Source organism: Cyprinus carpio, chromosome A17 (assembly GCF_018340385.1).
Source record: "Cyprinus carpio isolate SPL01 chromosome A17, ASM1834038v1, whole genome shotgun sequence".
Taxonomy (NCBI): Eukaryota; Metazoa; Chordata; class Actinopteri; order Cypriniformes; family Cyprinidae; genus Cyprinus; species Cyprinus carpio.
In genome coordinates, this window is record NC_056588.1 from 13178000 (window position 1) to 13204571 (window position 26572).

Below are 26572 nucleotides of genomic sequence, written 5' to 3' on the forward strand. Positions count from 1 at the left end.
AGCTCAGGGTATTCACAAACACTTTCACAACTTTCAGATTCTCTGTTAGTGATTAGGACACTCATTCTGGTCTGTTTACTGCCCGGCAGTTTACTTCAGGAGATCCAGGAAGATTTCATATAGGTGCTGGATTTTAATTAGACATGTCCTCTCTTTTACCACCACAATAATGACAAGAGGCATCAGCTGAAATCCATTTATGCTTTCCTTCAAGCCTGCGCAGAAGGAAGGAATTGACTTCTTTTAATATTGCATAGTAATTCAACTTGCTGTAAAAAGTTAATTGAGAGGGTCAGGGAGCTAAAATGCCTTGTCAAAATCAATTAGCCAGCTCACATATCTCACTAAAAATTCAATAATGTTTATTTTTTGCCCGTTCGGGAACTTTTTGGGATTGTCACCTAATGTGCTTTCTTTCCTCTGTGAAAAGCATTGTTGTTTAAAAATGTCACCTCTGCTGTGTGTAGGTGTTTGTTTAGAGAATTTGTACTGATTTGCATCAGACAAGTGGGACCATCTCAGGAACGCCAGTGCATTTTGAATAATGCCACTGTAATCCGAAAAGTTAAATTTAAAAAAAAGAAGACTCTTCTTAACTTAAAAAATACAGACAGAGAAAAATACTAAGAGAGAAAGAGACTTTATATCATAATAGCGCTGTGAGACATTAAAATGGCTACAGAAAGAGAGCTGGTCAGCTCTATTCAATATTATGCTCAGTATGTGTTACATTATAATATTAGTATTTTTAAATTATGTATTTAATTAATAGTACAGACTGAGACATCGTCTCATGATGTATGATACGTATGTTTTTGTTCCCTAGTTTCCTAGGGACTGTTATTAAAAGGGCCTTTGGGGATCATTACTTGTGACGTGACATACATACAGCCAAGTATGCTGACTCATACTCGGAATTCGTACTCTGCATTTAACTCATCCAAAGTGCACACACACAGCAGTGAACACACACACACCGTGAATACACACCCGGAGCAGTGGGCAGCCATTTATGCTGCGTCGCCCCCTCATCAGTTCCTTTCCCAAGACTCGAACCCACAACCTTAGGGTTAGGAGTCAAACTCTCTAACCATTAGGCCACGACTTCCCCATGAGTGCTGGCTTGATGCTTAATCATAAATTGTTGAAATAAAGAACTTGTAATTATGCTCTTTTCCTCAGACGGGGCATCAGAGATGGTGGGAGCAAGAAATCCCAATAGAAGACAACATCCAGAAAGGAGAACTACTCACCTACAACCTCACGGAACTCATTAAACCCGGAGGCCTACCAGGTCCGCCTCACACCGATAACAAGGTTCGGAGAGGGGGATTCAACGGAAAGGATCATTCACTTCAGCTGTGGTAAGAAAAAGCTTGTTTGATTATGGTCATGATTGTTTTTACTGTTCTCAGGTTTTTTTTTTGGGGGCGTTTTTTATAACGTGAAAGTACCATGGCATGGTTAGAACTTAGATCTCAAAAACTGTATTTTATGAGAAAGAGAGTGTCTTTATCTGTACCATATTAGTTATCAGTATTACTTTTTTTTTTTCATTTATCGATTTAAGGTCAATATTCAATGTGTGTGCTATTTTTTCCACTATTTTTATATTTTAATTAGATTTTCTTTGCTATAGCCTAAAGCCCTGTTCACACCAAGAACGATAACTATAAAGATAACCACATTAGCATCCACAATAGTGAAAGATATCGTCTGTTTATTCTAAGCGCACGCTCGTCAGCCGCTTATTTTTTATTGTTCATTAGCTGGAAAAAAGGATTCTGATTGGCTGTCAATTTTTTATTGTTCATCAGCTGGAAAAAAACTACAAAGTGCTTGGGCATTTAAAATGTTTGTGTGGATGTTAATATAGTTATCGTTTTGCAGTGGTTATCTTTATAGTTATCATTCTTGGTGTGAACAGGCCTTAAAGTATCTTTATAGTTATCATTCTTGGTGTGAACAGGCCTTAAATCTCACTGGAAGTTATTTAAAAAAAAAAAAAAAAAAAACAGTAAAATGCTCAACAACACTTAATCTTTTAAATCTCTTTAGGGAATCTCAAAATTAATATCCAGTTTTCATTCTGTACATTATGATGTTGATTCCTAAATTGATTTTAGTTTTATTATTATTATTATTATTATTATTATTTATGGTCGGTTACAGTATCAGCCATTAAGTGCAATTAATATCATTGCATCACTACGAATAAAGTCCATATGGAAACTCTACGATTTAAAGTCATCTTGAAATACAAAATAACAAGAATACTAAAATGTGTGTAATTTTTTATTACACTTTTCTCTCAAATCATTCTGTATTCAGTATAGTTTTGTAATGCATACTTTTTATTATTCAGTTAGAAAAATGCTCCATTTTCACCAGTGATCTCAGACTTCTGGACCTCACTGACTGAGTGCAGTATATATACATCTGCTTGTGGAAATGCAAATATTTATCCTCATGTGGAGAACATAGATAATAAACTAAGAATCATGTTAGTGTACTGATACTGATACTGATAGTGATGCGTGTCTGTGTGTCTTAAAGTCAAGGTCACTTATCAGAAAATAATTCAATTTTCCTTTCATTTAAGTTCAGATGATTTGACAGCTTCAGATAATGTGGCAAATGCCTCATCTTTTTATTGAAAAACAACACTTCATTGATGCAGCTCCTTTTAATATTTGTGTACAAATCTGCTAATCTAACAAATAACCAGCAGAGGACATTTTTATTATAATTTTTTAATGTAATAGAGACCTCTGCTGGATGTGTACATGAAAAATGCACCTATTACTTATCTGTTGACATGCATTTTAATAGCAACTGTCATATTTGTAACGCCACTTCCTGTCCCTGGTAATTTTATGGGTGATGCACGGGTTCTTCTATATGATTGGTTCAATTTGTTTAAATTTGTACTGCTACCTATTCCACGCCTTTATCTAAAAAATATATATATATATCAGGAAAAAATTAAATACAACTCACCACAAAGCCAAAAAAGTTAACCTAAATTATAATGTACTTATTTTAAATGAATCTGTAAAAACAAATTTAAGAATATAATTATTTTGTGATACAGTTGTATTCTTTCAATAAAGTTGCTATCAAAACACAAGTGGGTAAACCCTTACTGTCAAAATGAGCTTTACATGTAAGATCAAACAGTCAGCAATATGAAAGAAATAAAGAACGGTCACAAATTAATAGAATAAAAAACTCAAACCAGCAAATACTGCGAAATATGCCTTAGTTCCTATCGCAGGCCTGTGTCACTGCTCGTGTTTGTAGGAGCCAAAAACAGATGGACAGACTCACTTGAGCCACAAACAAATATTGAAAGCAGGTTCCTGTGTTTAAGATACCGTCTCATACTTGCCTTCTCTTGCTCTTTCACATGCGTTCTGTCCTCTGCCCCTCTCTCGTCTCCTGATACCGGATTGGTTATCCTGTACAAAGCACCCAATTACATTACAAAGAAAAAAAAAAAAAACTGGACAGGCCCAAAGAGTTAAGGTTATCTCTGAGCACATTTTTTTATAGTAACTCGCCTAATTTTATACAATTTTCAACACAAACTTATTTAAATTTAAATATAACCCTGTAAAAGTTTTCCACATGGGCTACATATTCATATTATCTACTATTCTCTAAAACTGACCAGAGCTATATATCTTACTGTATATCTTACTGTTTTGTTTTGTGCTTCTTAAAGAGGCCAGTCGAGATGCAGGTAATGTATATCAAGTCACCTAAACCCTACGTCTGTGGTGCCTGAACCCCTTCCCTTCTTGACTGGAAAACCAATCGTAATGTGGCAGCTTTATGACCCACCAATGGCTGGATGCATTTGGGCACATTCATTAACTGTGCACAGTGTTCTGTTATCAAGCTTGCACAACCCCAGTGTGATATTAGAGGCTCTTTAAAGGCTCTGTCTTCATTCTGCCTTTGCTTACGGATAGTAGGCATGAAATACTGTGGGGAGGTCAACATGTCCTGGGGTGTGACCTATGCTAAACTCCATCCAAAACTGTTTTAAGTAAAGTAAAGTGAAAGCTGTCAAGTGAATGCCCTTCACCCTCTGTATGGTATATACAATTAGGGATTTGCAAGAAAAGGCCACAGAAGACCTGGGCAGACCAGGTGCAATTTCAAAAGCAGAGAAAAAAAAATCTTCAAAAAATAATTTATTCTTCCATCTGATCATTATTTCATTTGCTCATTGCTGACAGTTTATTCAGCAGCTTGCCCATGTGATATGAAGCCCTATGGCTCTACACAGTCTTTGTGTCAGGTAATGGAAATACCAGTGCTAAAAAATTGAAAATGTCTCATTCCATAACATCTCCCTCTCTGCTATTCCATTTCCCCTGAAGTCATTTTGCCACAGGGTTCATGGGAAAAAAGACAATCTGCATTGAGCACTTCCATCAAAGAGTCCTGCTTTTGCCACTGTGACATTATGCATTTTAATTGTCTCAAATAACCTGGAGAAAGTGATAGCACAATCACACCAGCCACAATCCATATCTTTCATAATCATACACTGGCATTTAAGCTGCATGTGAGAAGCTCTCTGTGAGGATGCCTTCTGTTGGTTTGCTAAAACTTCAACTGTCTACGTTTATGCATTTGGCAGATGGTTAAATCCAAGGTGTCTTGCATTACAATCAAGATACTTTTTTTTTTATTCAGTTAATGTGCAATGGCTATGGATTTTTTTATGTTAAAGGGATAGTTCACCCAAGCTAGCTGGGATGAGTGAGCGCGGTTATAAGAAGATGCCTCGGGTTGAACAGACGCTCACAAGCTATCTGTCTCCCAGTGCAGCATCGTCTTTAAAGGCTCTGGCGCTGCCCTCCAAAAAACCCCAAACCAGTTAAGCGAAAACTCCTCCCCGCAGCTGATTCTAAAGATTTCATTGGTCATGTCAATCACAGCTCTGAATGCCTACACCAAACACTATCCCCTCACCCTAACCTTAGCCTATGCTGAGCATGATTTTCTAAACTGGTTTGGGATTTATTTATTTTTTTTATTTTTTTTGTTTTTGCAAATTATAGTCATATTTACTTATTATTAATTTTTTAATAATAAAAAATAAATAATATATTTGTGTATATTGGTTTTCCCGTGCATTATATTAATTACATTAATAAAAAAAAAAATAGAAAAAAAAAATATGAAATATGAAAAATCTGTCATTTTCACCCTCACGTCATTCCAAAACCCATATGACTTACATTCTTTTGTGAAACACACACACAGAAAAATATATTTGGAAGAATGTCTCAGTGTTTTTCTATCAATGGGGACCCAGTGTTGTTGACTTTTATTATATGGACAAAAAAAGTTTAAAAGGTTTAAAATATCATGAGAAAGCAAATCATATAGATTTGGAATGACATTCATTTTTATATGGTCCTTCATTTTTTGGTCCATGGTGTTTATTTTAGTTTTTTTACAGAATGTATCAAATTTATTCACAAGAATGTGCTTAAATGTGTTTTTTATTGGAAAGACAAGCCATCGCAACCTGTGGCAAAGGTTGCACAGTGTTTGTTAAGACTTTGAATGGCTGCGGTTCAAACTAGTGCATGGACAGTGCCAGACAAATTAACAAGCCACCAAGAAGAATTGATGGACTGTGTCATTTGGTATCATTCTATAAAGCAGTTATTCAACACATAAACTTGCTGCTGCCTGTAGATTGCTTTGGAAAGCCACCAACTGGCAGCTATTTATGAGCCCTTTCAGAGAACACAATCAGGCTGAGAGGACAGTGCTAACAAGCTATTATAATTGTATTGTCAAACAGTTAGTACAACCTCACCATGACTTCACTATGGTATTAGGATGTCATAAATGGCATTATTTGTTTGTTTTAGTTGTTTAATGCTGATGATATTAATAATAATGATCGACTGCAGGTCATTTAAATGCTAATGTAAGTCAAAGCTTGCATTATAGCAAAAGGCATTAATATGAAGTATGTTGATGAGTAATGCATGTATGATTCTACTTATTAATTTTATAGGCCTTTGATTACGTGTGGGATTACTTTGACTCAATGGTAACATTATGTTTCTGAGATGCCTTCAGGTTTTGTATGGGTATCGCAAAACTCAGTCTCTATGATAAGACAGCATGGCTTTTACAGTATCTAGCCTGAATTGTATTACTGCAATTTATTACTCAGCTCTGCACATTTATGTTGTTATCTGGCTTGTTCAAATGAAAGACTTGAATATGTTTGGATTTTACCCTTAAAGCTTGCCTCTGAGTAAATCCTCTCCAAGTGGGAGATATACTGGGTCTAATTGCTTGTGTGTTTAATGAGGTTGACGTTTTGCTTTTGCCTCCTGCTCCAGTAGATCTAATTGTACTTTTACGGGGATACAGGGAGAGAGAAAGGAAAAAGGAGAGAACATGGAGCCCATCAATTTAGAGAATGTGTTAATGCAGCACGTGTTTCCAAATGTGCAACATCTGTTTGCTTTAACCAAAGCAGGCCTCTCCTCCTTACCCTTTAGAAACAGCTGGGTGGTTTACAGGAAGGGAACTGTAACCTACATAGAATAATTAGTTTCTAAATTACAATTTTGCAATGGGAAAAATAGCTAGTATTCAATTCAATTCAATTCAAGTTTATTTGTATAGCGCTTTTTACGATACAGATCATTGCAAAGCAACTTTACAGAAAATTAAGTTTCTACAATATTTAGTAGTAGCTTATAAGTGGTGACTGTCAGTTTATGTGTATACGGCAGAAATGTTCAGAAAAATCAATAAAAGACGTAAACAAACAGACGATTAACACTATTAACAGCAATTATGCAATCAAACTTATAGCAAAATGTGGTAGTTCTGTATGTTGTCTCTGGGTTAGCATCATCTGAGGTCCTCTGAGGGGTTGGCATCATCTCTTCTCAGGTGTTCTGGATCCAGACTGGAGCTTGTGTAAATCCAAGTTACCACGGGATGTAAATCCCGTGGCAAAACAGAGAAACAAATAGAGACATAATTAGCGTAGCTGCTGTTCCAGCCAAGTAAAATTAATTAGTTTAACCCAAGTTAAAGAATAATAATGCGCATTTGATCAGATATAACTGCAGTCCAAAATTATGAGATGCATTATTTGAATGCTTGGCCAAAGAGGTGTGTTTTTTAATCTTGATTTAAACAGAGGAAGTGTGTCTGAACCCCGAACATTATCAGGAAGGCTATTCCAGAGTTTGGGAGCCAAATGCGAAAAAGCTCTACCTCCTTTAGTGGACTTTGCTATCCTAGGTACTATCAAAAGTCCAGCGTTTTGTGACCTTAGGGAGCATGATGGACTGTAGCGTCGTAGAAGACTAGTTAGGTACGCAGGAGCTAAGCCATTAAGGGCCTTATAAATTAAGTAATAATATTTTGTAACTGATACGGAAAATTAATAGGTAGCCAGTGCAGAGACTGTAAAATTGGGGTAATACGATCATATTTTCTTGAACTGGTAAGGACTCTAGCCGCTGCATTTTGGACTACCTGTAGCTTGTTTATTGAGGATGCAGGACAACCACCTAGAAGTGCATTACAATAGTCCAGTCTAGAGGTCATGAATGCATGAACTAGCTTTTCTGCATCAGGAAACAGGTAACATGTTTCATAGCTTGGCAATGTTTCTAAGATGGAAGAATGCTGTTTTTGTAACATGGGAAATATGATTTTCAAAAGACAAGTTACTGTCTAATATAACACCCAGATTTTTGACAGTAGAGGAAGTAACAGTACATCCGTCTAATTGCAAATTGTAGTCTACGAGATTCTGTGTGATGTTTTCTGGTCCAATAAGTAATATCTCTGTCTTATCTGAATTTAAAAGGAGAAAATTATTGGTCATCCAATCTTTTACATTTTTAACACACTCCGTTAGCTTAGATAGTTTTAAAGTTTCACCTAGTCTTGTTGAGATATATAGTTGAGTATCATCAGCATAACAGTGGAAACTAATCCCATATTTTCTAATGATATTACCAAGTGGCAACATGTATACTGAAAATAGCAGAGGACCTAGGACAGATCCTCGTGGCACTCCATATTTTACTGGTGATAAATGAGATGACTCCCCATTTAGATAAACAAAATGGTAGCGATCGGACAGGTAGGATCCAAACCATCTTAAAGCCTGCCCTTGGATACCTGTATAGTTTTGTAATCTATCTATGAGTATGTTGTGATCTATGGTGTCGAACGCAGCACTAAGATCAAGTAAAACTAGCAATGAGATGCAGCCTTGATCTGAAGCAAGAAGCAAGTCATTTGTAATTTTAACAAGTGCAGTTTCTGTGCTATGATGGGGCCTGAAACCCGACTGAAATTCTTCATAGAGATCATTTTTTTGCAGGTAGGAGCACAATTGAGCAGACACAACTTTTTCAAAAATTTTAGACATAAAGGGAAGATTTGAAATGGGTCTGTAATTTGCCAGTTCACTAGGATCTAGTTGTGGTTTCTTAATAAGAGGCTTAAGAACCGCCAGCTTGAATGGTTTTGGGACGTGACCTAAAGTTAACGACGAGTTAATAATATTGAGAAGCGGTTTTTCTGCTACAGGTAACAACTCTTTCAGTAATTTAGTGGGTACAGGATCTAATAAACATGTTGTTTTTTTAGATGCAGTGATAAGTTTATTTAGCTCTTCCTGTCCTATAGTTGTAAAGCACTGCAGTTTATCTTTGGGTGCGATGGATAAAAACTAAAATATTAGATGCTGTGGAATCTACATTTGTTATTGTATTTCTGATGTTATCTATTTTATCAGTGAAGAAATTCATAAAGTCATTACTATTTAACTGTGAGGGAATATTTAGATCGGGTGGCGTCTGGTTATTTGTTAATCTAGCCACTGTGCTAAATAAAAACCTTGGATTGTTTTGGTTGTTTTCTATGAGTTTGTGGATATGCTCGGCCCTGGCAGTTTTTAGAGCCTGTCTATAGCTGGACATACTGTTTTTCCATGCAATTCTAAAAACTTCCAAGTTAGTTTTTCTCCATTTGCGCTCAAGACTACGAGTTTCTTTCTTGAGAGCGTGGGTATTACTGTTGTACCATGGCACAGTACGTTTTTCGCTAACCTTTTTTCAATTTGATGGGGGCAACAGCTTCTAATGTGTTAGAGAAGATAGTGCCCATGTTGCCAGTCATTTTGTCTAGTTCATGCGTATTTATGGGTACACAGAGCAGTTGAGATAAATCAGGCAGGTTATTTGCGAATCTGTCTTTGGTGGCTGGAACAATAGTTCTGCCCGGACGATAACGCGAAGCTATATAGTTATTATCATCAATACGCAAAATGCACGATACAAGGAAATGGTCAGTAACATCATCACTTTGAGGAACGATATCTATATCAGTAGAATCGATTCCATGCGATATAATTAAATCTAAAGTCTAATTTAATCTAATGATTAAAACGATGAGTGGGCCCGGTGACATTTTGCTTTACTCCAAAACAGTTTAATAAGTTTGTAAACGCAAGTCCTAATGCATCATTTGTATTATCAATATGAATGTTAAAATCTCTGAAAATTAGCACTTTATCAGCGGTAACCAACAGGTCTGAGAGGAATTCTCCAAATTCTTTTAGGAATTCTGTATATGGCCCTGGTGGTCTATACACAGTAGCCAGAGAAAGAGATACAATAGATTTCTTTTGCATATCTGACAGTGTAACATTAAGCATAAGTATTTCAAATGATTTAAAACCTGTATCCTGTTTTCTGGGTAACACTGAGAATATCACTATATATTGTTGCAACACCTCCCCCACGACCAGTCTGACGGGGCTCATGTTTATAACAGTAGTTTGGTGGAGTAGACTCATTTAGACCAATATGATCATTTGGTTTGAGCCAGGTTTCAGTCAAGCAGAGTACATCAAAAACTATTATCTGTGATCATTTCATTTACAATAACTGCTTTGGGTGTGAGTGATCTAATGTTTATGAGCCCAAACTTTAAAAATTGTTTTTGTTCATTTATTTTATGTTTTTCTGGTTTAATCACGATAAGATTTTTTCTAGATCCTACATTAAATTTATATTTTGACCTCACTATTTGGGGAAGTCTTAATAGATTGGACAGCGCAAGTACTTCTAACATTTAAGCGGGTAGAACAAAAGCCATCATAGCAGTTATTTGAAAATTGGCTTACTAGTCAAATGGAGCGTAGAGTCCTGGAGATGTTGTCCGAGAGCAGCTCCGCTCCGACTCTGCTGGGGTGCAGGCCATCAGCACGAAAAAAGCCTAGGTCACTCCCAGAAAAGATTCCAATTATTAACAAAGAGCAGTTTCTGTTCTTTACACCATGACAATAACCATTCATTTAGAGCAAAAAGTCTACTGAACCTTTCGTGTCCTCGTCGATACGTGGGGACAGTGGTCCTGACACGCTGGCGTCGTGCTGCGAACCGTCTCGATCAGGCTCCTGAAGTCCCTCTTCAGCGTCTCCGTCTGCCGCTGCGTGGTGTCGTTAACCCCGGCGTGAAGCACGACCGCTCTGGGGCTCTCGTCGGCCTTCAGGATCGCGGGTATCTGCGCAGAAACATCGAGAACACGAGCACCAGGGAGACAGTGAGTGTGCACTTTACCTTCGGCTAACGTAGCACGAACGTGTCGGAAGATGGAGTCTCCGACGATCACAGCATCGCGTTCCGTCTCGCGGAGGGGAGAGAAGCGGTTCCGTGTGGAGATCTCGAAGACCTGAGGGGGAGAAGTCGTCGCCCGGGGCCTGGCTCGCGTCCTCCGCTGCGGATGCACCCAGGGTCCGTGGTGTCCCGGCGCCGGAGTGAAGGACATCTGGGCAGATCGCGTCCTGGGTGCACCGGGCCTGTGCAGAGAAACACACGGGGTGGAGGTGGTGGGACTGTTAGCAGCGCGCTGTATACTTACCCTGGACTTGTGAGCGTCAGCCCGGGAGGTTTCCAGCGTGTCGTCACCTGCACTCAAAGGTAGACAAACATCCGCCATTAAAGCAAGTAACAGTGAGTAAAGCGATTGTAATGTGTGTGAATAGAGTATTAGCGATGCACGCGGGTTTAGCGACAACCACGCTGGTGATGCTAATTGGCTATAAGCTACTAGCGGACTCGGGAAATCAAAATAAAACTAGTGATAACAAGGCGCTCTGATTGTTTTTGTTGTAGAATACGATAGAGGATATATTCACACGTTATAGAAACGAAAATGATGGTGTATAAAATAGATTTCAACAATAAAAAATAGACGATAGAGAAATAACGTGACGGAGCTCAAACTAGAGGCATACGACAGCAACAAACAGGAAGTGACGAAATAGCTAGTATGAGATGTTATTTGTGTTCACGTGTGAAATATATATTGATTGTCTTTTTATGTTGTTTAGCAGTCATCTGCTATTAAATGTTTTGCAAGCTTAAACATTAATTCAACATATATTCTATTTTATTCTATTGATAAGAATTATATTCAGTGTTGTTTATTGTTGTATTATCTAGTCATTTGTAATTATTCCTTCTTTTATTCTATAAGAAATACATTTTAATGAAAGTATTTTTATAAGCTTTTTTATGTTAATTGCTATATAGCCAGCCATATTTAATATATTTTTTTAAACATATTAACCCCAAATTATTTTTCCATGATAAAGTGTATATTGGCTTTCCCATTCAAATTAGATCAGTTACTTTTATGAGGAAAAATCTAATTATTTAAAAACAGAATGATTCATCTGCATCTGTGAATGTATCATTTCATACTAGATATTTGTCAAAAAATGTGAACATTTATTGTTTTAATTTGATGTTAATTTGAAAAAAGTAGTTCCTCTTTAGGAACTCAAGCTGCATTGTAAAACGCTTTGGGAACGCCTTCAGCGTGACCGGCTCTGAATCGTTTTTATGCAGACCAATGGATGGGCGAGACGTCATAGGCAGGTGACATCAGAGACCAGGAAGCTTAAAAGCATGTGCGATGAAACCGGCATTAGCCTTCTGTCTTTTAGCAAGCGCTCTGTGTGTGTTGTACTACTATTTCGTTTGTGTTTCGTTTTCGTCTGTTTCGAGTCTTATTTAGTGTTGTTTTGTCCCTCCCAAGACAATGTTAAAACAACCACAAAACATTAAACACAACCCTGCCCACGGCAGGCAGCGTTTCAAGCTGTGTGTTCCTCCCTGCCCGCGCTACATTACGGGTGGGGATACACACAGTTTGTGCGTTGTCTGCCTTGAAGCGGAGCATGCAGAGGCTCTCGATGGAGCCGACTGCCCGCATTGCGAGCAGCTTCCCCTGCATGTCCTCCGCTCCAGGAAGGCTCTCTTTTACCAAGGAGACCAGCCGTGCCATTGGGCGGTCCATGGCAGCTATGGTGGCTGCGGAGAGACTTTTGCGGCTGACCCTGTCCGATATGAGGGACAAAGACAGGGTCTGCCTCATGGACGCCCTGCTTGTGTCCTCGGGCCCTGTTCGGTGAAGCCGTTAAACTCTGTCATCGACAAGTACCAGGAGGCTTGCAAGCAGGCGCCAGCGTTTCAGCGGTTCCTCCCTCGTCGCGCTCTAATTCCAGAGGCTGCCTCCGCCCGGCCCCCATTCTTTTGCTAAGGTCCCCCTAAGAGAGGTCTCCCTGCTACTAAACAGACCCTCGGTCGGTGGATAGTAGATGACATTTCTATAGCTTATGAGTCCTCTGGCCTCCCCTGGGGGTCAAGGCTCACTCTACCAGAGGTGTGGCAGCCTCCAAGGCCTTCTTAGCGGGTGTCTCTATGCGAGACATCTGTGATGCTGCGGGTTGGTCCATGCCCTTAACCTTTGTCAGGTTCTATGGACTAGATATGCGAGCCACTCCAGGCTCTTCTGTTCTCTCGCCCTAGCTGTGCAGTTTCCCACACTAAGCAGAGATTAGTAAGTCTGACGGCATGGGCATTTTCGTTCCCAATGCATTTTACGACGCAGCTAGAGTTCCTGAAGAGCAACATCTCAGGTTACGTATGTAACCATGGTTCCTCAAAGGAACGAGACGCTGCGTCGTAGTGCCACAGGTCCAGCATCTCTGCCGGCACTTGCTTCATTCCTAGAGGCTAATGCCGGTTTCACCGCACATGCTTTTAAGCTTCCTGGTCTCTGACGTCACCGGCCTATGACGTCTTACCCATCCATTGGTCTGATTAGACACATGATTCAGAGCCGGTCACGCTGAAGGCATTCCCAAAGTGTTTTATGACGCAGTGTCTCGTTCCCTCGAGGGACCATGGTTGCATACGTAACCTGAGACATTTTAAGTGGCATAAGGAATTGGAAGTAAAATCAATTTTCATGTGCCAAGTTTGTTTTCCTGTTTTATTTTTCTTTTAAGAGTCGTCTAGCATAGCATATCAATCCATCACATTAAACAACAACATTAATTTATTCAATTATTTTAAATAAATGTAAATAAATATTGTTGACTCTTGAGGGGTAATGAGCCAAGAAAATATCCTTGATAACAGAGAAAGCAGCAGCCATTTCAATTTGAAATGTTCTACCCTACCCTTTGTCCAAATATATGAGTTTTTATAAATTTAGCTTGAGATGCTTCAGAAATCACCTCAAAAACAGAAAAGGCATCCATTTCAAGGAATGACTCGCTATCATTTTGTCTTCCTGACAAAATCCTCTGTTCCCCTTAAGGCTGTGATTCCCATGACACTCCATCATTCACTCATTCATTCATTTGTAAGTTCTCTGTATGTTGACAGACATTTGCAAATTAATTTCCCTTTCTTTCCATCTCCTGTCAACTTTGTACTTTTTCATTTGTATCATCAATTTCGTGTGGAGCTGTTCCCCCTGCAGTTCACAAAGCAGACATTTACACTGACAACCCCTTGTGAACATCTGCTGTGTTTGAATGCTGTCGTGCTAATCTCTCTCATTATAGAAGTCTGATCAAATGCCAGAACTGATGCCACTTTTCTGTCCCAGAAGGTGACTGTCGCACTGTACTCGTTTTACTTCTGGAACGTCAATTTGAGAGACGCATACTGATGTATTTCTTCAAATTCTTCTGCTGAAGTTATAGAGCGCTTGCCAATAATATGTTTTCAAACATTTTCTGAGAGGATGACCACTGATTTTTTTTTCCTACCCAATATAGAAATTCACAGCTTAGCATAATCACTGCTCTTGGAGGATCCAAAGAGAGTTTTCCAACTTAAACAGGATTGCACAGGGGTTTTTTGTATTCTATTAAGGCACTGAGCTAAGTTGGTTGAAATAGGGATCGGTTTCAGTCTCACTATCTTTTCCACACATGCCCTCTGAAACCTTTGTTCCACAATGCACCTTAGCCCTCATTGAGGCTGCCTGGAAGCACACGGCTTTCTGCCACGCTTAGATAGGCTGCCTGTGAATAGAATGAAGAGAGATACAGGTCTTTATGGTTCACCTGAGCATTGCACAGTCCCATAGCGACCTCTCCCCACACAAACACCCCTTTTTGCACTGACACGCTATTTCACTTCCCCTCTCTAACTGTGTGATACATGGTAATGATGCCCCAAGCACTTTCTAAACATTTTCTCTCCAAGGGCAAATGCCATTCTCCCCTCTCTGAGTCCCTTACTGTTGTTTATAATGGTTTATTAATAAACTATGTACTATAAGCCTTTCACAGCTCAGATTTCGCATACATAACCTCTTCTATTTTCTGTTTTACAGCACCGGTGAATCCTCCTTGGAGTGAGTAATTTTATATATTTGTGTGTATGTTTTAATCAGCAAAAAAAGAACAGTAAGAGCAACTGAAGAAATGTTGCTTTTGACTTTTGGTGTTTAAGGGATACTCCACCCCAAATTTAAAATTGTGTCATTAATCACTTACCCCCATGTCGTTCCAAACCCGTAAAAGCTTTGTTCGTCTTTGGAACACAATTTAAGATATTTTGGATGAAATCCAGGAGGCCTGTGACTGGCAGTCTATGGGACAGTCACAGGCCTCCTGGTTTTCATCATCCAAAACGACAAGATGGGGGGTAACGACATGATTAATTACAAAATGTAAATTTTGGGGTGGAGTATCCCTTTAAGCATCAATAAATGTTCCACATGATCTCAGTAGGTATTCTTGACATTTCTATGTATCATTCTAGCATACATACACTATCATTCAAAAGTTGAGCATCTGTAAGATGAAAGAATTCATAATAATTTTCATTTCATTTCATCTTTGTGGTTTCTAATGGTCAGAAATATTGTGAAAGCGCACACACACCAGTAATGATTAAAACATTTTAATGTTAACATCAGCAAAGGTTGACATATTTCATGAATGTTGAACTCTGATAATGATAAATCTAGTCTTAAGAATTTTTTTAAAAATGTGTATGTCTCTAAATATCATAAAAGGGTTTGTTTTAGATGCTCCCCATTCACTGATATTGTACATTTCAAGTATATAAACTAAACATCCAAAAAACGTATTTATGTACAAATAATCATTCTGAAATGACTGAATTGTCTGTTATCACTTTTTTAGATGCTTTTTCTGCACGCTCTTCATTGTTCTGTTTCTCTGCTGAACTATCCATAGGTAAGTTTCACTGCGACTTTGAAGAGGACACCATCTGTATGTTCACCCAAGATAAAACCGAAGAGTTTGATTGGGACAAGACATAGTGCTGCCACCAGGGACACTAAATATACACCCACACTGGCCCAGCAGCGACCGCACCGGCTCTAAACAAGGTTATACTGCACTTAAATATAGATAAATATAGATATGTAGATTTAGAACTACACCAATATATTACATCGCAAAATTAAAATTTTTCACAAATAATTGAATGAATTGTCTTTCATCAGTGTGGGTGGATGTCGAGTAAAAAGATATCGTCAGCAAAGTGAAGGCTTGTAGAGAGGGGCTAATAGCATTAGCGTCCAAAGGCACTTTCATGTTGCTAAAGGAGTGTGCAGGCTGGCTTTTGATTGGATGACGTTTAGGGGAAGATGCTCAGTGTGTTCCATTAGCTGCACTTTCAGAGAAATAGTGTCAGGCATAAAACTTGACATCGGATCATGACAGCTCCGGTGTGCAACTGGATAATTTCATGGGTCAACACATCACTAATATAATCAGCTTGTCTAGTACTTTGGTAAAGTAGAGGAAATCTGGAGAATGCAAGTCATAAGTTCAGAAAAAGCACTGTGGTGCTTATTGAATCTATATATTGAAGTGGGGTTTTATTACAGAGAGTGCTGCAGGGATGACGTAATTTTTGTAGGCCAACCCAGAAGTTAGCCAAATCACCCTGAGTTCCTTCAAGAAAAAATACTTTTTTTGGATTTTTGCATTAGCTTTTAGATTACTGCAGAAAATGTTCAACAAAAAATTTTGTCCTTCTTGCACGTTAAGAATTTTGGAAGCCTAACGTATCATTTAATAATCATTAACTCTTGATTGAAAACTCAAAATGGTAACAAAGAAGACATTTAAAACTTGTGAATGATCAAAAACCGTATGTTTCTATAAGTATTTTTTTTACATGGAACAGATGAGAAGTACCCATGTATCATCATGTAATCTGGCAAGGTGCCACCTTTTTTGCCACTTCCCTTTAAGCCAAATGTTGTGCAAAATTACAACAATGACATAAAAAGCTCAAAATCGAAAATGATCAAAGCATTCGACAAAACCTTAATATCTACATGATATAGACATATTACTTGAATGTTGGTTTATCCAGTCCAGAAAAATAAGATGATGTGCTACAAGGGATGTTCACAGGTTGTGGGACTTCTTGGCCAGGTAAACAGGCCTATTTTTAAAATCTAGCATCCAATAGCATTGCCAGGCTGAACAACAGGACACTATTAGTTGTGTAAATCTGGTCTTAGAGTGAAGAAAAAAAAAATGAGCAGGTTTATTTTTAGTCACGCTAAAAAGATGTTGTAATATTACAACAGTGGGCCTTACAGGGTTAAGTGAACTTAAAACAATCTTCTCAAAAAACCCATTATAATAAATTGTCATATTTAGCTACCTGTACCCTTCAGCAAGTAGGAACATAGATACATAAATTGAATAAAGTTATCAGTTAAGTTAAAGTTATTGAATAAAGTATAAGACTAATGCATCTGTGCGCATCTGAAAAGTCTGCGTCTAAATAAACTAAAATCTGTCAAGAAAAAGATACCTAATGCAAAACCTTATATTAATTTTGCCAAACATCATTAAAATTTTAAAAAAAAAAAAAAAATCGCATTAGTTAATGCAAAAATCTCAACACCAAAACCATAAATTACAAAGTCTGATTTAGATTAGTTTAGAAGAGAGCAAGTATAATCACAACAAAGCTGTAAAAATAAGCTAGTGAGTAGATGAGTTTAGCTTTTTGGCGTCATGATGTTTAATGTCCCTGACAGTCACTTTAGTCCCATTTAGCCACTTGATAGCAACTACCTTTTTCAAGACAAAACCCCCCACAAAACTACATATTAAAAGAAAATAACATATGACTGATGTATTTTGTCACAGAATAAAATGTAAAAATATCTTGAGCTTGTGTTAACCACAGACCTTATGTTTAGGCATTTAACCAAAACCCCATTCTGAAAATCTATTGACTGCAGGACGATGAAACTGGAAGTGCTAAAACGTTAACTTGTTTCTGGGTTTTAGGACTCATTCATGAAGTACTCTGTTAATATTTCAATTAATGGATATTTAAGGGCTTAACTTGTGTGAAAAAACCCAGGTCAATATCTCTTTAAGTCACTCTGACCTGATATGAAAAAAAAAAAAAAAAAAAAAAAAGGTCTTTTAAGAGGCTATGAGAAATGTGAATTGAAAAATATTTTGTCCTGTGCTATGGAGTTAGGTGGAGGTGTGCTGAGAGGAACTTACAGCCTGATAATTAAGCAGATTTGAGTAGCTGTATGACATTGATTCTACACAATTAAAATTACTGTGGCAAATTTAATTTGTATATGCTACTGTTTAAAATGTTGGGGATCAGTATGACTTTTTTTAAAGATTATTATTTATTTTTTTTTTCAGCAAGGATGCATTCAACCGGTCAAAAGTGACAAAGATTGAACTTTCTATTTTTCAAAGAATACTGAAAGAATGTATCACTGTTTCCACAAACAATTTAAGCAGCACAACTATTTTCAAAATTGATAATAATAAATGAGCACGAAATCAGAATATTAGATGATTTTTTAGTTGTAGATGATTAGTTGATTTGTATGTGCTTGTGCACTTTGTACAGGTTTCTACAGGTGTACATCGAGACCTCACGACCACGTCTGGAAGGAGACAAAGCACACGACTGTTGACTCCATCCTTCAATGTTGCCCCTAAAAAATCCCTACGGGAATGTGGCCACCAACCCAACATACTGCTTCAGCTTCTACTACCACATGTATGGGAAACATATAGGTGGGTTACTGTTAGCACAATACATCATAAAGAATCCTGATGTGATTAACTGAGTGGAATATATGCAATGCCTTCTAATTAGTGTTAATCAGTGTTGGGAAGGTTACTCTGGAAATGTAATAGGTTACAGATTACAAGTTACCCAGATTTGAAATTATAAGAAGAAATAGTTTAATAGCTATGATATTGTTTTTGAAATCAAATCTTTGCATAGCAATAACAGGAAACACTGGCATCTAACAATATCTTTAAAAAAAAACAGTAAAACAAAATTAAACACATACATAAACCCAAATAGGAAATAAGACAGTTATCGAATAAGCATGAGTCGTATTCCTAAACTCCTGAAACATTGGTGTCTCATATTTTAGAGCAGTCAATTCAGTTTGGGAAAGAAAACAATTCTGTGTGTGTGTGTGTGTGTGTGTGCGCGTGTTTTTGTGACATATCAGGACACAACTTTGGTATAATGTCATGGGTATGACACAGGTATTAAAGGAGAGGGTGACTTATGAGGACATAAACCATGTCCCCATTTTTCAAAACGCTTATAAACCATACAGAATGAGTTTTTTTGAGAAAGTAAAAATGCACAAAGTTTCCTGTAAGGGGCAGGGTTAGGTGTAGGGTTGGTGTAGGGCAATAGCACATACAGTTTGTGAAGAAAACCATTATGCCTATGGAATGTCCCCACAATTCACAAAAACAAACAAAGTTAGAGAGACAGAGACATATCCCAACAGACTAAAGGCTGCAATTAAAACAAAATGCAGACACAAGGGGGGATCCTTTTTCCAACTTAGTGATTCTTTTTCTGACATGTTGGTTTTGATAATCACATAATGTTGGTGTTATATCTTTCACTTGGATGTTATAAGTTGCAAAAATATAGCTGGATAAAACAAAAACTGATTCCGTCTTCATTCCAGGCTGCAAAGCAACAAAATGTGATTATTTTAAAGGAGGGTGATTCATTCCATACACACCTATAACTTTTTTCTTATTTTAAAGTTTATCTCAGTCTATTTTTATATTTTATCTTTTACTCTGAGGCAGAAATTGCTATATTTATGTTTTAACATGCCTGGTCAGAAAAGTGCAGCGTACACTTTGGCCTTTTCTGGGATGGAAAACCTTGCTATTAAAGGTTTCTAGTGGACTGTAAGTGCTGTAAATGATTTAGACCAATAACTCAATTTGTGCTATATGGAAACATTTCTATAGTTCCCTTTTTCATGATCACTTTATGCTGTTGCAGTTGAGCTGGACATGCAGTTGCACTTCTGTGATAGTGTTGACCTCCACAGCCCCTCAGACAAGCTTGTAACTGCAATTTTTCTGCTTCACACAAGCTGTGTGCTTTTAGAATAGAAAGCATGGGGGCTAATTCCAACTCACACCAGGGTGTTCTCTTCCTGGCTTTTGACACGTGGCCTCACTGGGCATCTGGGGTTAAAAATCCATGTGCCCAACAAGATCTTCTGTCTGGCCGCACAGCAAAGAACCGAGACAACATGGTTAGATGGCTGTTTTGATAGGAAAACCTACACAAGGTGCACTTAAATGTGCACTAAAAATCAATTTTTGTGTATGTTACACTTACCTGTATTCCAGTCATCTTTGACTTGTACTGACACCTAGTGGTGTGGAAGCAGCATCATGCAAATGCTATCATTTACAGATGGAAGTGTAAAAAATCCAGTGTTCACAGTTAGCCATAATTGATTTAGCACACAAGTGAAACAGGATGTAACAGTTCCAGAAAGCTTATCTTAGCATTAATAGCACCACATCTCTGTAGCACTAGTTTCATTGTCTACTCATTTGCAAGGAAATCAACATACCATTTGTCCGAATCCCAAACATCTGAGAGAGTAATACAGATTTTCTTCCTACTTTTCCTTTCATCGGCTTAAAATTAGAGTTTAGCAATTATGTGGCATGTATATAACAACAGCAGTGGTTGTGTTCTGAACAGTTTAATGATTGATTTTTTCTGGAGATGAAGATGAGATGAGGTCTCTTTAAGGTCACTGAACCTTGCAGTTGCTATGTAACACAAAGGAAGGGTTCAAAAGACATTATGGCATATTGCATCTAATGACTTCTACTGACACTGAGTGCATCTGCCTTTTTTCCAGGAACATTAAATGTGTATTTGAGGCAGAAGAGCCAGACGGGTCAGGATACGTCTGTTTGGACCCTGAGTGGGAACCAAGGAGACCGTTGGAGGCAAGCCAGAGTTAACATCAATCCCACGTCCTCTTTTCAGGTGCCTCTTTCTGCTTGATTTTTTCTTGAATAATAATACACAAATAATGATCATATAAAAAAGAATTATAATAATATAATATTATATGATACAACATGGATACTATTCTATTCTAATTTATAATAAAACAAAAAACTAATATTAACAAACACAAAATAACCACTAATAAACAACTACCAAAAATCATATTAACTGACAGTCACCACTGATAAGCTACTACTAAATATTGTAGAAACTTAATTTTCTGTAAAGTTGCTTTGCAATGATTTGTATCGTAAAAAAGCACTATACAAATAAACTTGAATATGCATTCAGAATTAAATGAAAAGCCACCACAGAATGAAAATGTTTTTGCCTTTATTTTCCCGTCCATTCGTGTAGATGGTTTTGGAGGGTATACGTGGTTCTGGCATTGAAGGGGATATTGCTGTAGATGATGTGGACCATTAGAAGAAGGAGAGTGTCAAGACCCCCCACCCAGTAGTAGTGAGTATAATGGACAGAGAGTTTTTAAAGCAATTATTTAAGCATTTGATTTTAATTCAATTAAAAAGAAAAAAAAAAAAAAATCTATAATAATGGATTAATACATTCGGATTAAATAAATACATAATAAATAAATATGAGTATAAATATGTATATTCATATTTATCAGGTTATGTAAAAAATTGATCGAAACATTCGATTTTAAACCATTTAAAGATTTTTTTTAATTGATTTATTTGATCGAAACTGTCGATTTTAAACCATTTACAGCATTATTACTTCAGTTTTCAATGATCCTTCAGAAATTCTTTGAGGTTTATTTGATAAATTAGAAGTAGAAAAGAACAGCTTTAATTTGAAATAACTCTTTTGCAATATGATAAATGTCTTCACTGCCCCTTTTGATCAATTTATTCCGCATTCTTGTTGAATGAAAGTATTAATTTCTTTCCAAAAAATAAAAAATAAAAATGCTGAATTTGCTGCATAGCTGTTTAGTCTAAATAAATGAATCACAAGAACACACAAGGTGTGGGAAGAAACTTTTGTGTAAGATCAAAGCTAATATAACATGGACTGTATTATCTACGCTTTTTTACATTTTTCTTATCCATAAACCAGCTTGAATGACTCTTTTCATGACTCACAGCAAATGTTTACAGTTCATTTTTCGCTCTCTTTTAAATTAAAGCATAGCACGTTGCAAAAAAAAAGATGTTCTAGAAAAAGATTGTTCTAGAGATACAGACCGTAGACAAACCTCATTAAACTTCTAGAAGGCAGAATTGTTAATCTCTGAATTATTTTACAACAGAACTGAGAAATGTAATATTTGTGTCACATCAGTGACTGCATTTGTACTTGTCTTTATTTCCTCAGATATAAGATCCCTGGCTTCTCCCGCTGCAGTGCATATATGGGAGCTCTGTCTCACATTACTTTTGGCTCTTGGCTGGGCTCCGAAGGTGACCCTCATCACATGGTCAGGTGGAACCCCGCTTTGGCATTTCATAGAGATTTTCGGCTGACTCAGACTGCCTGAACACAACAAACAAAGATTCATCCCGTCTACACAAAAGGAACTTATAGGTTTTAGATCAGATGTGAAATGAAGAGGAAGCCATGGAGGGATTCTAAAGCTCAATCTAACACATTGATATGAGAAATTTACACCGGAGTCCACTCAAGATCTTGAGGAAAAGCCCATTGACTGTTGTCAGTGTTTATAAAGAACAGAACAGGTGGATGGGTTTACAGCAGTACGGCTTGAGAGACTTAATAGGGGAATCTTTTCAAAGCACAAAGACATAACATGTATTTCCATCACTACATGGTTTTTTGCTGCTCTGTTAAACATCTGCTACTTTTTCTCAAAGACCCTCATAATGTCACAATACATAATCCTGAACCACACAAAGCAAGCTTCCGAGGAGGACAAAAAACAACAACGAATGATGGTAACAAAAATGAATGATCGATTGAAAAAACAGTTTTCGTTTTTTTTATGTCTGAAAATAGAGATATGTCAAATACAGTTGCGCTTTTTGTAGGTCCTTGTGCTCTGATGTTATTGGTTTGATGTGAACATCAGGGCTCCACAAATGTCTGTTGTTTCAAAGGGCATTTGGGGCATACAATCTTAATGTAAAGTCTGTTTTCGGATAGGTTGGAGCGTTCATGAACTCCTCCTTTGTGCTTTAACTGATCAAGTTTAACAGATATCGCCCATTCTGGGCATTATGTGTTTCATTCTTACTCTATGTGTTTTTGTTATATTAACTATGTTATCACACTCATCTGAATCGGATGTTTAAAAGCTCATCATGCAGCTAACACACCGAACACCGGTCTCTCACTGAGAATCAAGTTGGCCTTTCATTTCAGCGCGGCTCTGCTAAACAACAGCTTTAGATAACTGTTTGACATCATGCTGTACCTGCTGCTAGTGTGGATCTGCTTACGGTTACGCCAGTCCCCTTGCAGTTGTTTTCTTTAGGTGCGTAAAGATAGCCGTCAACTTCGGACCCTGTTCACTAAGGAACATGGAGTTGCTGTCTGTAATGAAATCAAGTGCCTTCAGAACCTTCTGTAAAAATCATTCTACTGTGGTGCTACTGTATCATCTAGCATTTCCTTTCGGCATGGTTTTAGCGTACATACACATGTGAAATGAAAGGTGAAAATCAGAGAGCCACGATGAGAGACGGGTGCCATGTGGCATCCCATCACTGATGTCTTGAGTTGCACATACTGTTGATAGATGATGACTTATTTTTTATTTCCACAGCATACATCCCACTTGCTCCACATCGAACTGATATAAGGAAAACAATGGTGGTGGGACTGGACTAAAAGCACCATTGATTCATCAGTAGGACATCTGGGAGCTATTATCACCAGGTGAAAAACAGCCGGGAGGGTCACTATGAAATCCTCCTTCGATCTGATGAGACTTCTGTGCCACCGAAAAAAAAAGAGATTTTTCCGACATCCGGAGGACTGAGAGGTATGAAAAAAAAACTAGATGGACCTTTAGAGGACTGATGCTCTCACTGTAAAAGATGATCAGCCTTGATCTGGATCCATCCGGTTGGATTCATACAAATGATATTTTATACTCTGATGAAATGACTGCTTTTACTGAACTACAAACTCTGAACTACCTGAGACCATCCGTACCTTAACCAGATGGTTTTTGGACATGTAGTGTAAAATCACTTTTCTCATTCATAACGTTCATTTCCAAGGAAGAATTACGTTAGTCTCTTTGTTTTGTCAGCCCAAAAATGTTGTTTTCGGACAACAAATATATATTTTTTTTTCTTCAACATTTTTTTCTTTTCTAAAAAGTCCCTTTGCATTACTATATTATGCATAATTTAAATCTATAGTATGATTTTATAAAATAAATATCAAATATATGAGATTATATGCAAATACACCTGGTAGGGAGGTCTATGGAAATGGTTTGACTCTAATGAATATTCAGACAAAGCACAATGTGAAATATTAATATCCAAATTCAGAAACACAGTTCCTTCAAAACACAATAAGTTGTTTTTTTCTCAATTTTACAATCAACAGGAATAAACTACAGAATACTTTACATAAAGAAAAAAGATATTTTACATCTCGGTTCAATAAAAGGCTTTCCATGGTATTGTGTGTTTTTTTTTTTCAATATATATTATATTTTGATACTTTCATTACTGTAATTAGACTTTTTGTATTTTACCTGACATCTTGGGGGAAAAATGTGCAGGAAAAAAATGCTGTTAAATGGCAAAGCAAAAAAACTTCATTTTAATTTAATTTAAAATTATAATTTCTTATCTTCTGGAACAACTTAAATTTCTCAAATATATTTTTATGTCCTGGAGGCAGATAGATAGACAGATAGATAGCTCATCTATTTTGTCAATTGTATAAAAAAAAAACAATATATTGTTTAATTTGCCCATAATATGTAAATAAGCTTAAAGTACATCACTTCTGGTGTTTTATTTTTTATTTTACTCAAGCCAGATTCAAACATTTAAGCAGAACTGCACGTTTGTGTGTGTGTGTGTGTGTGTGTGTGTGTAGATACATTTTGACATTGCATAAAATGAAAGCTTTGAATTTTTGAATAGAACGTGCAGTTGCGCTAACCATTATTTAACAGAACATTTGCCATCTCATTTATGATAAAAACCCATGTGTGGTTGTGCCTTGGGCTTCAAACTCACTTTAAGCCCTTAAAAGTGTCTGCTAAATGAACTTGGAGATAGGCTGCCACTAATCCTTACAAAGACCCTTCTTATTTTGTAGAGGGGTCTCGCCACAGGAGGTCTGGTAGTTTCATCAAAAAAAGGTGCTCATCAAAAATAGATTACAGATTCCCGTTTGGGCCCTTCGTTTGATCCTCTGGCTTACACAACAAACAAAAGTTAAGATTGTAAGAATGTAAAGATGACACTAGTGCTCTTGCTGAAATGCATGCTTTTCAGTTGAGTAACAAGCTTATTTTACTGATCTTGACAGAAATTTCAGCCGATTTTTTATACTCGAACTGGCCCTCTTTTTTGTGTCCAATATGTCATCTGTTGTGGGGGTTTTATCAGAACATCTGAAAAGGTTGGGTGGCCCCAAGTCAACAAATGAAAATGCAATTCATTCTAGGGACAGCTATATCCATGAATGTTTGAACTATGCAACTTTTTTTGCAACCTCTGACCCTTTGTTTAAAAGGAAAAAAAGAAAGATGAACTTCTATTTCAAGCGTGGAGGACTTTTGCACATAATGCCCATGAGGCTTATGATGTTAGGAATGGTTAAATACCATCCATTAGTTTAGCTTATAAGTACCCCATATGATTATCTGTAACATTTATGGTCTGAAAGTCCCTACAAGCAGGGTCCATTTGTCACCAGTGACAGCCACACACACGTAATGTATAAAGTAAAGGCAACTTTCCCTTCTGCCTTCCAGCGCTGTCAGGTGAAATGAGATTATAGCTGAACAGGTTTGGACACCGTTCTATATTTATCTCATTAAAATGATTGTATGAGGTGCTAGTTAATATCTATCATACATCAAATGTAAATTATATTTTTTTATTGTTTTAGGGTGGTCTGGGTGTTTTGATGGGTATGATTTGTGTGTGGCTTTGTACGTGTGGGGCAAAATATTTTCCCATAATCCATTATTTCATGGCAAAAATGCTCCAAACAAAGTCATCTGTCTCCAGCAAGTACCATCTGTTTCCATGCCATACATTATCTCATTTCTATCCTTCTCTCCGTCCTTGCCCCACTTTTCTCTCATGTGAAAAATATTAACTTAACATACAAATGAGAAAGTGGTTTGCCAGGCCAGTAATGCAAACCAACAGAAAAGTGCAGTTCGTTTTGAGGGGATTATTGAAGAAGAGAGCTACGTGACAGATTTTTTAAAATAGCCCCTGCGCATGCCTGAAAATCATTGGACTCTCAGTGGTTCTTCAGGAGTTTGTTTGGGCCGTAATGCACTTCTTCTTACATCCCCATATCATTTAGAACAGAGAGCTGTTCAAGTATCCTGTCAAATGAGATTTTAATGACTTCCACAATTTATACTCAGGCAGGTGTAGCACTGCATGTCCTGCAAATGCATGGGCGGTTTTAGGTGTATGGATACCTTTTGTGGGTTTGTTTATTTCTGTTTAGCTACATATACAGCATTGATCATCAACCTCAGACATTTACAATGATGACTCTAAAACATTTTTCAGAAAAAAAGCAATAGCTAATAATTCAAATAGCTTCCTATAAAATGAGTGGTCCCAACAGACCAATACTAGTAACAGCTAATCTGAGCTATTTGAAAATGCCTATAATCATCCAAT

At 37.3% G+C, this 26572-nt stretch overlaps 2 long non-coding RNA genes across 2 annotated transcripts; both read left to right on the forward strand.

Annotated features, from left to right (window-relative positions):
* The first annotated feature begins 1282 nt into the window (after positions 1–1282).
* Positions 1283–15670, forward strand: LOC122148171. Its single transcript, XR_006162153.1, has 3 exons — positions 1283–1364; positions 14728–14748; positions 15599–15670. It is a non-coding gene; the product is annotated as an uncharacterized LOC122148171 (long non-coding RNA).
* A 2699-nt stretch (positions 15671–18369) lies between these two features.
* Positions 18370–22151, forward strand: LOC122148170. The gene is made up of 4 exons (XR_006162152.1): positions 18370–18448; positions 20590–20720; positions 21102–21206; positions 22086–22151. It is a non-coding gene; the product is annotated as an uncharacterized LOC122148170 (long non-coding RNA).
* The last annotated feature ends 4421 nt before the right edge of the window (positions 22152–26572 follow it).